This window comes from Tupaia chinensis, unplaced genomic scaffold (genome assembly GCF_000334495.1).
Source record: "Tupaia chinensis unplaced genomic scaffold, TupChi_1.0 Scaffold140391_1, whole genome shotgun sequence".
NCBI classification, from domain to species: domain Eukaryota; kingdom Metazoa; phylum Chordata; class Mammalia; order Scandentia; family Tupaiidae; genus Tupaia; species Tupaia belangeri.
The window spans coordinates 572,462-584,920 of record NW_006200268.1 but is presented as its reverse complement, the minus strand read 5'-3'; the positions used below and the strand labels follow the sequence as shown (position 1 = coordinate 584,920).

Genomic DNA, 12,459 nt, shown 5'->3' with positions numbered 1-12,459 from the left:
GCCTGTTTTTTTCTTTTCTTGGCCCTCCTCTCTTCCTGAATTTCAGCCTGAAACTCAATATTGAACTTTGCAGTGTTTTATGCCACCTCATAATGTGCAGGTAATATGCACCAACAAGGGATCCAATCCAGGCCTTTAGGAGTAAGCACAGTAAAATCTCTTCCCCAAGTGATTAGAAGACTGGGACTTGCCAGGTTTGATCTGGCAATATCCTTCAGAAAATTTTAGCTTGAGGAATCTTTTGTGTAGATGACATGCACTGACAGGCTGAACTCCATAGATGTGATTTTGAATGAAAAGTCAGATTTAGATTATTCAATTTAAACATGGTTAAGGAAAGCAATTTTGCAGTGGAAGCAGAGAGAAGCCCTAGCCTTAGTTTCCCCTTTTCTTGTTCTAAAAATGTAGAGAGCATTTGTTTTACACATTGGAGTTTTACACTCAACAATTGTTTGACCAGTGGCTTTGTATGGGATACCAGTAACATGCTGAATACCCTAATCAGTACAGAAATCACAAAATTTTTCAAAGTATAACCAGGGTTGTTGTCTGATTTTAATGATTTAGGTTTTCCCATAACAGAAATAGTGGCTAAAATATCCCTACTTACCACTGCAGAATTTTCAGAAGTGTCAGCTGTCACCCACAAAAACTAAGTGTCAGCTATGATGCTAATGATGGAACATGAATAACAACCACCTGCCAAAGTTCATTGACCAAACTTCCTTGAGGGTTGACCAACTTCAAGAACAGAATGTGTCAGTGGCAATGATTATAAGACTTAACAATGACCTTGACTTGCACCAAAGACAGGTGAAATTGATGAGATATTTTAGCATTTTGAGGAAAAAAAATGATGAGTCAATACGGTCTGAAAAAAGAGGGTACATGACATCATGAAGCACTGTATCTGCTTTGTGGTTCCCCTTTAGGAGACCAGGGACTTTTTTATGACTATGAATATGAGCTATAAAAGATGTGGTTGAAGGGAAATTAAAGTTTGTAAAGTTATAACAAGGCTAAACAGATTTTTATCCAAATGTGGGGAAAAATGTCATTACTCATGTGAGTAACTGTGAGGGCAGCATATTGGCTGTCTATAAAGATATTTATAGGTTTATCAGGAAATAATCTGAAGGCTAGGTGTATAGCAGCCATTTTATTCCACTGTATTGTCGAACGAGGAGTAGTAAATTTATATTGCCAGTTATCATCTGTATAAAAGGCAACTACTCCTCGAGTCTTAATACCATCAGTAAATAGGGTAACACCTTTTACAGGGAATTCACAAAGTGTAGAAATCAATTGCAACTCTGTGGCTTGCAATATATCTTTTAAAAATTGAAACCTGGAGTCTTTTGGAACTCCATAGGAAATAATCCTAAATAGAATGCAAAGAAACTTGATAGACCTCAGAAATCTCCAGGAGTCTTTGATAATCTTCCAAGGAGCACAGTAGCCATATTTTTGTGAGAGCCAATGCTTGATTAATACCTTTGTAGATAATGGTAGTCAAATTATTATAATTTTTTTTCCTGCAAAGTGGGCCAAATGAGGCCATTCCATGATATAAATCTGAGATTGTTGGATGGCTATTAGAGCTGCAAAATAGTAGCCATGAACATACAGAATTATTAACTGCCAATAACTTTCCAATTTAGATACTCAATCAATAAAAGTTTGTCCTAATAGAACACTGATGTCCTGAAATCCCTGTATTACCATAGGTGTTATGAAAATGCATTATTTGACATTAGTAAAATCTTTCATAAGCACTCCTTAAGCTTTTCTAAATGAATATAGTCTAAGTCAGAGTCAGCCACCAAAATATCATCCATGTAATGATACACTAAATGTTTAGGGTACATGGTATGGTAAGGGGCCAAAGCCTGCAGTACAAAATATTGACACAAGTTGGGTCTGTTCATCATACTCTGTGGGAGGATGAGCCATGTGTAACTCTTAGCAATATATGAATTATTTAATATTAGAAAAATAAATGGAAATTTTGCTTTGTTTTCTGGGGACAAAAGGATGGTTTAAAAAAAAGTCCTTTAAATTTATTATAAACCCCATATATTTAAGACCTTAGATCTTAACTGAGGATTAGGCAGGCCACATTGCAAGGGGCCTATAGGGATCATCAATTGATGAGTAACATAAAGGTCTCCATTTTTTTTACAACAAATATTGGTAAGTTATAAGGAGAAGTTATTTCTTCTAGCTATCCTGCCTTAAGCTATTCTTCAATTAAGGCCTCTGCAGCTCTTAGGTTTTCTTTAGTTAAAGGTCATTGGACACCCATTGCACAGGGTCTTGGGTTTTCAAGTAGTTGCTACTGAGGCTGCTATAATAAAGGGGATTGTATTGTCATTTTAAGCTGTTATAAAATATCTCTTTCCGAAATCACAAATGGTATCTCAATTAGAAATAGCTGAATTCTTGCTATATCATGATGAAGATGATCTGTTTTAGCACAATCTAAGGACACTCAACTGTGCTAAGTTGGTGAGGTCTCTCCTATGTCCCAGACTTCTTGGATAGAAAGTTTAAGCCAGGCTGCAGACCAGCTTGAAACAGGAAAAACAGTTACATCCACTCCAGGATCTAAAAGACTAACAAACTTCTGCTTATTCACCAGAAGAGTTAAAGTAGGATTTTCTTGTTGTATTTGAATGTTAATAGTTAAGGTAATAGACTCCAAACTCTGATTTTCACACCTGGCGTGAATTTTAAGCCACCGGATCTGGGACACAAACTGCGGTCAACTACGTGGCAGTCCAGTGACATAGCCATTGCACTAACTGCTGGTTCCCTGATTTTCTTGTAAAATATTTTCAGGGGTCACAGACACATATGGTAACAATATTAATTGTACAGTAGATTATCCTTTTTATACTTCTTTTTTTTTCTTTCTTTTTTTTGAGACATGCTATAGGGCATGTGCATTCACCAGAAAGACAGAGACAGACAAAGAGACAAAAAGTGAGAAAACCCCCCCGGGGGGGTGGGCGGCCACACCACAATCTCTTCTCCTCCTTTCTCCACCTGGGATCTTGGGGACACATGCACACTTGCCTGGCGTGAATTCAAGTTCAGATCCAAGACTCAAACCATGGTTGACTACATGGGAGTCCGGCGACATAGTCATTAAACTTACTGCTGATCCCCCTTTTTATCCTTCTTGAGGGAAAAAAGACCATACCTGTATTTTTATTATTTCAGTAAAATCTGAATTAATGACTCTTGAGTATGAAAATCAATCCTCTTTTAAAAATATAGGACTGAGGGAGAACTAGCCCCATTTGCCTTTTATTTTTAGAGGTTGTGATAGCTGACTATTTACTTGAAAAACTTCTCCTGGCAATCTTAAAGGAACAATCTCTTGAGTAATTAAATCAATGCTAGCACTCCCAGCCATAGCATGAACAGAGTCATACATTTCTAGCCTCATTGTCTGGTTAGGGATATCTTCAGTTACTGGTTTGGATTTGTACAAGAGTGCTATTTTCTTTGGTCTTGGGCTAGAGGTGTGCCCAGTATTTGTTTTACCAACACATCAGTAGAAGAGTGACAATGGTTAGTCCAATGAAAACCTTTACCACAGCATTTAAATTTTGAGGAAGGATTTCTTTGTTTTTCCTTACAATTCTTGATAACATGTCTTTTCCATATTGATAACATTTTTTCCTTTTTCTATGTGATTTTTTTAATTTCATTTTTTAATGCATTCAATTATCCTTTTTAGCTTACAAAGTAAATATTTCACTATCGAACATTTATTTCTAGTCCACTTTGTTGAACTATAAAATATCTTAAACAGATAATACCACATTTTATTGTCCCATTAATGCTTTCATTCCCTATTTTTCTAAATGTGCTTCCACAGGCTGTTCTCTTCTACACACCCTATACCTGATATTTACATCCATTTATTGTGTTTGTATGTTCTTTAGTCAATCAGTTTCAGTCATAGAGTGTGGACACTCAGTATACATTAAGTGGGGACATACAATGTCTCTCTTTCATATCCTGGCTTGCCTTACTCAGCAGTAAATCTTCCATATTCTCCACTTTCTGTCAAAAGCCTGGGTTTTGCATCATCTTTGGAACACTGCTAAAGCAGTCATAAGAAGAAAGTTCATAGCAATTAGTGCACATAAGAGGAAGACGGAAAGAATGGGTCACCTAACATCATGTCTTAGAGAATTGGAAAGAAAAGCAAATGCAAAAAAAAATTACAAAAAAAAATCCAGGAGAAAGGAAATAATAAAGATACAAGTAGAAATAAATGCAATAGAAAATAAATGAACTATACAGAAAATAAATAAAAGTAAAAGATGATTCTTTAAAAAGATCAATAAAATCAATACGCCACTAGTGAGACTTATTAAGAAGAAGAGAGAAAGGAACCAGGTGAATCAAATCTGCAATGAAGCAGACAATATAACAACAGACAAAGTAGAAATACAAAACATCATTAGAGGATACTATGAACATTTATATACCAAGAAACAAGACAATCTGGATGAGATGGACAAATTCCTGGACACATATAATCTACCAAGATTGAGTCAGGAGGATATAGAAAGTCTGAATAGGCCCATAATAAGCCAGGAGATTGAATTAGTAATAAATAACCTCCCAACAAAGAAATGCCCCTGCCCTGATGGATTCACCTTTGAGTTGTACAAAACTTTCAAAAAAGAGATAACCTCAATTCTGCTCAAGTTATTTCTAAAGATCTAAAAGGGTGACTCTCTCCTTAACTCTTTCTATGAAGTCTCTATCACCTTTATCCTTAAGAGATAAGGACAGGACTAGGAAGGAAAACTATAGGCCAATATCTCTGATGAACACTGATTGCATTTTCTGTTTGTAGGTCTCAATACCATAGCTAACAATCCTTGTTTGTGTGTTTCAGTACCTCCTATATGACTGCCTTTATCATATCTGCTAAAGAGGTGGTGAGCTTACTTAAATACCTTTCAATACCTCCTGACAATCAACATTAGCATTCTCAAAGGCCAGTTGTTTCAACAGTGCTTCAACTGCATCTGTCTTCTCTACTTTCCTGTACAAACATCTTTGAAACATATCTGTAAATGAGTCATAGGTTTCTTGTGACCCTCAACACACCTTAACAGAAGAAAGACATTCCTCAGAGGAATCAGGTATTTTCTTCCATGTACAAGTGGCAATGATGGCTATTTGCCCAAAGACTTCTAGTGGCAAGTAGTAATGTTGTTCATCAGTAGCATAATTTCCAGTCCGTGATGACATTTCAGCAATCACTCTGGGTTTCTTGTTAAATTATATGCAGTCGTCTGATGGCATCAATTATCAAACTCATGTCTCCAAACTGTATATTGAAAGAGTAGCTACCATTTTTACAAAATATTCCAGTTGTTGGTTGTAAGCTTAGCATTTGTTGCTATGTTGTTTATCATCCCTATAATATAATGATTGTTGGCTCCATATTCAGTGATAGGTTGTCTAAATTCCTTAAGTATACTATGGGATAAACATTTATATGTTGCTTGTACACTTTTGCACATAATAAGACAGACAGAAAACATGGAAGTGTCCCCTTCTTATAAAGTGCTGCTTAGACATTCCTGCAAACATTCCCTGGGCATTTTTCTCTAGTCAGTTCTTTAGATAAGTTCTTAAATTGGGGAGGCAGAGTAAAAAGAGCCAGAAATACAGTTGGATTAGGCTCAGCCTCTGCGCTAGTTGCTAATACCTCTTTAAAAGGGGTGTTCAATTTCTCAAATTGAAGTATGGCATTTCTGCATAGGTGCCAGGAATATATTTTTTTATAGGAGCATGCAGCTCTTCATGTAAGCTAATACCAATTTTTCTCCAATCAGCTAATTTCTAAATTCTGGTCTCAGGGTACCAAGGGCAATAGTTATCAATTTTTATTAACATTTGAGAAACAGTTTTGTACACTATCAAGTGAAAAGCCTGACTTAATAAATACAATAGCTCCTCTTTGTGAGCAGTGTGAGTGGGAGATAGCATGTTACCTATGCTGATTCCTGGGATCTCCATAGAGATCAATGGTACTGTAGCCCATCTCCAGGTGAGAATCAGTGGGTAGGCTCCTTGAGAAATGCTGCATGAGCAGGAGGCAGACTGTTACCCACACCAATTTCCTGGGACCTCCAAAGAAGGAAATATTGAGACTAATTAAGTTCATTAGCAAATCAATTAAATGGAGGGGAGGCATAGAAAGCAACCATGAATACCAGAGACAATGTAGGAGGAGAATGGGACATGGCAGAGGGTTAGGGATAGGGAATCAAGAATGGCAAAAAAAGCTCTCTTTGCTGTGCTTACTGCGAGGATGAAGACCATTCTCAGCAACCCATTCCTAGAACGTCCACATCACCCAGAAGGGACGCACCGTCATCATGAAGGGCCCCGAGGAACCCTGCGGAGGGACTTCAATCACATCAATGTCGAGTTCAGCCTCCTTGGGAAGAAGAAGAAGAGGCTGCAGGTTGACAAATGGTGGGGAAACAGAAAGGAGCTGGCGACCGTTCGCACCATCTGTAGTCATGTCCAAAACATGATCAAGGGTGTTACATTGGACTTCCGCTACAAGATGAGGTCTGTGTACGCTCATTTCCCCATCAACGTCGTTATTCAGGAGAATGGGTCTCTTGTTGAAATCCAAAATTTCTTGGGTGAAAAATATATCCAGAGAATTTGAATGAAACCAGGTGTTGCTTATTCAGTATCTCAAGCCCAGAAAGATGAGTTGATCCTTGAAGGCAATGATATTGAACTTGTTTCAAATGCAGCTGCTTTGATACAGCAGGCCACCACAGTTAAAAATAAGGATATAAGAAAATTCTTGGATGGTATCTATGTCTCTGAGAAGGGTACAGTCCAGCAGACTGATGAGTAAGATCTAAGAGTTTTCCAACTACAGTAACAAGCCGGATAATTTCTAAGGCCTTCATATGACATTTTAAAGATAATAAAAGACAACGATTGATTTGAAACTTTCTTAAACTGATTATCCTTTTCCAACTACTTGGCAAGTAAGCAACTAAGGAATAAAGAATTACTCCTAGTAATAGGAGTATGCTAAGAACAATACAGAATTCCTGATCAGGAATTTTTTTATCTAGTTTTTCTTTGCAGGAACAAATGGCTTAAATCTGGTTTTTGAAGAAATAGCAAGGATATTTCAGGCAAGAAAAATATGATATCAGGGAATGTGGCTATTCATAGATATAGATAAAGAGGTTGAGGAAGATCCTGAGGCTAATGTTACCATGGCACCAATTTATATTTGGTAAAGACACTTCCTAGTCACTTGTAAAGAGATACCTGAGAAGTGGAACAAAGTGACAAAGCCTTACTATGAGCTACAAGATGTAGTTTGTGTCATGATAAAGAAGAATTTTGCCATCCGAAAAAAAGAATGGCAAAAAAATTTTAAAAAAGGAAAATATATAGGAGATAAAAAAATAAAACATTATTTGTTGATAACACGTATGTTGATATGCTTGATCGAGCCAATATATAGGGTATTCTGGATGAAAAAATTATTTTGTATGTTGTAATGATGTATAGTGAATTAATGTAAAAAATAAATTTAAAGAAAAAATTTAATGGAACAAAAGGCTTGCACAATAAAAAAAATACATAAAGCAATTCTTGGGTAAGATCTTGGTACAGCCCAGAATGGCATATTTCATGGGAAGAAAGAGTAATATCATGTATCAAAAAGTAAGTTTTTGCTATAGGGTGTGTGCACTTGTCAGGAAGACTGAGAGAGACAGAGAGATAGAAAGCAAGAAATCACCTCCCAGGCTGGATGGCCATGTTGCAATCACTTCTCTACTCTCCTCTCGGGATCTTGGGTATGCACGCCCACACTCCCAGCATGAGTTTAAACCACCAGATCTGGGATCTGAACCACAGTTGACTACATGGAAGTCTAACAACATAGGTATTACACTAACTGTTGGTCCCAATGCCAGAAAATCTCTATAGTCCAATGTGGCTCACAGAATTTTTAAGTCTGCATTTACTATCAAGTGCTTTAAACAAAGGGAACATGCTTTCTTACTATGTAGCAATCTATTTATTTTCTTTTTTCTTTATTTTTGTTTATACGTTCAATCACCATGTATCTTTTAGATTGTAAAGAGCTTTTACTGTACCTTGCATGATATATGTCTCAGTCCAGCCCAGTTTAGAATATTATATACATCCTCATCAACAGATAATAAAAATAGATAACAAATCATACATGCATCCCATAAATGTCTTACTCTTTTCCCCCCAGATTTCCTTTTCTATGTTTTTCCTCTCTCACACTCTCCTTCCACTTTGTCTCTAGTGTCCATAAAACTTTTATGTCCTCCAGACTTTCAGTCTAGAGTATGGACAGTTAGTATATGTTAAGTGAACATATACAATGTTTTATTTTCGTAGCCTGACTTGCTTCACTTAGCAACAAATCTATATTTGTCCACTTTCTATCAAATCCAGAAATTTTTTTAATGTCCAAATAGTATTACGTGAAGTATACGTGCTATACTTTTTCAATCCATTGTGGACATTTGGGTTGGTTCTATGTCTTAGCAATTTTAAGTAGAACTTCAATATAGTTGTACATATACTTTTCTGACTGAGTATTCTTCTGTCCTTTGGTAGATGCTCAGTAATGGGATTGCTGGATCATAGGGTAATTCTAGTTTAAAGTCTTTGAGGAACCTCCATATTGTTCTCCACAGTGGCTTGACAGATTTATGTTCCCACCAAAAATATAGGAGTGTTACCCTTTCACCCCATCCCCTACAGAACTTTTTTTTTTTTTTTTTTTTTCAGTCTTTGCTTCTCTGACTGAGGCTAGGTGGTATGCATTGTGGTTTGGATCTGTATCTTTCTTACCATGTGGGATGTTGAGCATTTTCTAATGTGCCTTTTGCTGTTTGTACGTATACCTTAGAGAGTTATTTATTCAGCTCACTTCCCAATCTTTTAATTGGGCTAATTATTTTCTTCTGAGTAAGCCACTAGAGTTTCTTGCATATTCTGGTTATCAGTTCCTTGTCTGAGGCACAGTTAACAAAAAATTCTCTCCCATTCCTACTGAGCAAAAACCTCTTAATCTAATGTAATCCTACCTGTCTGTTTTGGAAATTATTGTCTGTGTTTTGAGGGTCTTGCTTAAGAACTATTTGTCTTCTGCCATATCTGCTAGGGTTTCCCCAGGCAGGGTTTTACACCAGTAGTCTTACAGCTTGGTGTATTAACTTTAGATCTGTGATCCACTTTGAATTGACTTTTTGTTAATGATGACAGATAGTGGTTCAGATTCATCTTTCTGCAAGTGGATACCCAGTTTTTCCAGCACCATTTGCTAGAGGTTTTCCTTTTCTACTGAATTGACTGGTATTGCTTGTCAAAGATCAGTTAGTTGTATGCTATGAGCTTTATTTCTGGGGTCTCTACTCTGTTCCATTGGTCTTCATGTCTGTTTTTGTGCCAATACCATGCTCTTTTGAGTATCACCAATTTGTAATATATTTTGGGGCCAAGAAGTGATATGCCACCCAGTCTACTCTTCTTGCACAGGATGACTTTGGAAATATGGGACCTTTTATGATTCCAGGAAAATTCTGCAATTGTCTTTTCTAGATCTGTGAAGAATGTCTCAAAATTTTATAGGATCACATCAAAAATATAGACTAATTTGGGTAGGATTGCATTTTGTTTATATTTATTTGCCAATCAGGGACAATTAGCAATGTCCTTCCACTTTTTTTGTGTAATTTTAAATTTTTTTCTAAGGTTTTATAGTTTTCCTTACTGAGGTCTTTAATTTCCCTGATTAGTTTAATCCCTAGGTATCTTATACTTCTTGTGGCTATGTAAATGGGATTATTTTCTTCAGTTCTGTCTCTGTCATCCTGTTGTTTGTATATAGAAGTGTATAGCTTTTTGTAAGTTTGTACCTTACCACTTTACTGTATGCATTTGTTACTTTGAGGAGAATTTTTTGAGGATAGTATTGGATCTTCTAAGTACACAATTATGTCATCTGCAAGCAGAAATAATTTCAACTCTTCTTTTCTTATTGTAATGGCTTTTATTTCTTTTTCAGTTTGATCACATTGGCTATTACTTCCAGTACTATATTGAATAGAAGCAAAGAAAGTGAGGAGCCTTATGTAGTAACAGTTTGTTTTTTTTTTTTTTTTGAGAGTGTTTTGCTATAGGGTGTGTGCGCTTGCCAGACAGACAGACAGAGACAGAGAGACAGAAAGCAGGAAATCACCTCCCAGGGGGGATGGTCATGCCTCAATCCCTTCTCCTCCATTCCACTCTTGGGATCTTGGGCACACATGCATACATGCCCAGTGTGAGTTTAAGCCACCGGGTACCTGGTACCAGTTTTTAATGGAAAAACTTTCAGCTTTTCCCCATTTAGTATAATATTAGCTCTAGATTTTTTTTATAGATGGCTTTTATTATGCTGAGAAACTATTCTTCTATGCCAGTTTTCTTGAGACTCTTAATTATAAAAGAATGTCATATTTTTCAAATACTTTTATTGCATCAATTGAAATGATTATATGGTTTTTATTTTTCAATCTGCTAATAGGGCGTATTACATTATTTTACCTTTCAATCTGCTAATATGGTGTATTACATTATGAACCACCCTTACATCCCGGGATTAATAAACTTTTTATATGCTTTCGAATATGGTTAGCTAGTATCTTGAGAATTTTTTCATTTATATTCATCAGAGATAAAGGTCTGTAGTTTTCCTTTTTTATTGTGTCCTTATCCATTTTGAGAATGAGGGTAATAGAGGCTTCCTAAAATAAATTTAGAAGAATTCCTTCCTTTTGGATCCCTGGAAACAGTTTGAGTAGAATGGGAGTTACCTCTTCTTTAAAATTTTGTAAAATTTAGCAGTGAAGCAATTGGGACCCAAACTTTTTTTTACTGGGAGAATATTTATTACAGATTCAATATAATTTCTTTTTACAGGTCTATGTAGGCTTTCTATGTCCTCCTGAGTCATAGGAGGTAGATTTGTGTGTCCAGAAATTTGTCCATTTAATCCAAATTTTCTTTTTTTAATATCGTCATCCATAGTACACTCTACTGATGTTTTGTATTTCTATTATGTCTGTAATGTTGTCTGATGCATTGCAAATTTGCTGTACTGATTCCTTTTTTCTTAGTTAGTCTAGCTAATGGTCTGTCAATCTTGTTTATTTTTTTACAAAGAACCAGTTTTTGCTTTCTTTTATTTTCTGTGTAGTTAGTTCATTTTATATTTTATTTATTTATGCTCAAATCTTTATTATTTATTACTATAGAGACTCCTGCTATGTTTTTGGTTTCTATTTGCATGAAACACCTTTTTTCCAGCCTTTCACTTTTATTCTATATATTTAGCTGTGAGATGGTTTTCTGGTTGGCAGCAGATGGAGGGTTTCTGATTTTTAATCTATTCAGCCAATCTGTATTTCTTGATTGGAGAATTTAATTGATTAATATTCAATGTTATTATTGATATTTCTAGATATCAATAATATTCAATGTTATTATAGATATTTCTACCATTAAGTTGGCTATATATTCAGTAGTTTTTGATTCTCTTATTTCTGTCTGTCTTTAGTTTTCTTGGTATAGTACTCCTTTCAGAATTTCTTTTTAATCTTTTTTCTTTTCTTTTTTTTTCATTTTTCTAAATTTCATTTTCTCTTTTACACTCAATCACATTATTTAGCTTACAAGCTGAATTTTTCAACATGTGAACCTTTCTCCCTAGTCCAGTTGATAAAACTATCAAAGTATCCCATGAATGCATTGCCTATCTGTTCTTCTTCTAAATGTTCTTCCTCAGACTCTACTCTTCCACACACACTATATCTGGTATTTACATCCATTTACTGTGTTACTATATCCTTTTAGAAAATCTGTGGCACATACACTCTATGAAATATTATTTAGTCCTTTCAGAATTTCTTGAAGATATGGTCTGGAGTTGGTAAATTCACTCATGTTTTGCTTATGGAAGAACATTTTTATCTTATTTTCTCATATAAAGAATAACCTTGCCAGATATCATATTCTTGGTTGAAGTGTTTTTCATTTAACACTTTGAATGTATTTCCCCATTCTTTCCTTGCTTGAATTGTATCCAGTGAGTGGTTTGGTATTAGCCTGATGGAAGAGCCTTTGTAAGTGATTTGTCACTTATTTCTTGTCAATCTTGTCTTTGTCTATGGCTTATGGCTTTTTTACCAATATAGCTATGGGGTACAGTGGAGAGAAACTTCATGGATTGATTGATTCTACTTGGGGTTCTTTGTATATCTTGGGTCTGAATTTTTGAGTGCCTCTCTAGACTTGGAATGTTTTCTTCTAGAGTTTTGTGGAATAGATTATCAATGCCCTTATTGGTTT

The 12,459-nt window shown here is 35.6% G+C and overlaps 1 pseudogene; it reads left to right on the top strand.

Annotated features, from left to right (window-relative positions):
- Positions 1–6,352: 6,352 nt before the first annotated feature.
- On the top strand, positions 6,353–7,047 carry LOC106736452 (60S ribosomal protein L9 pseudogene; annotated as a pseudogene).
- Positions 7,048–12,459: the final 5,412 nt, after the last annotated feature.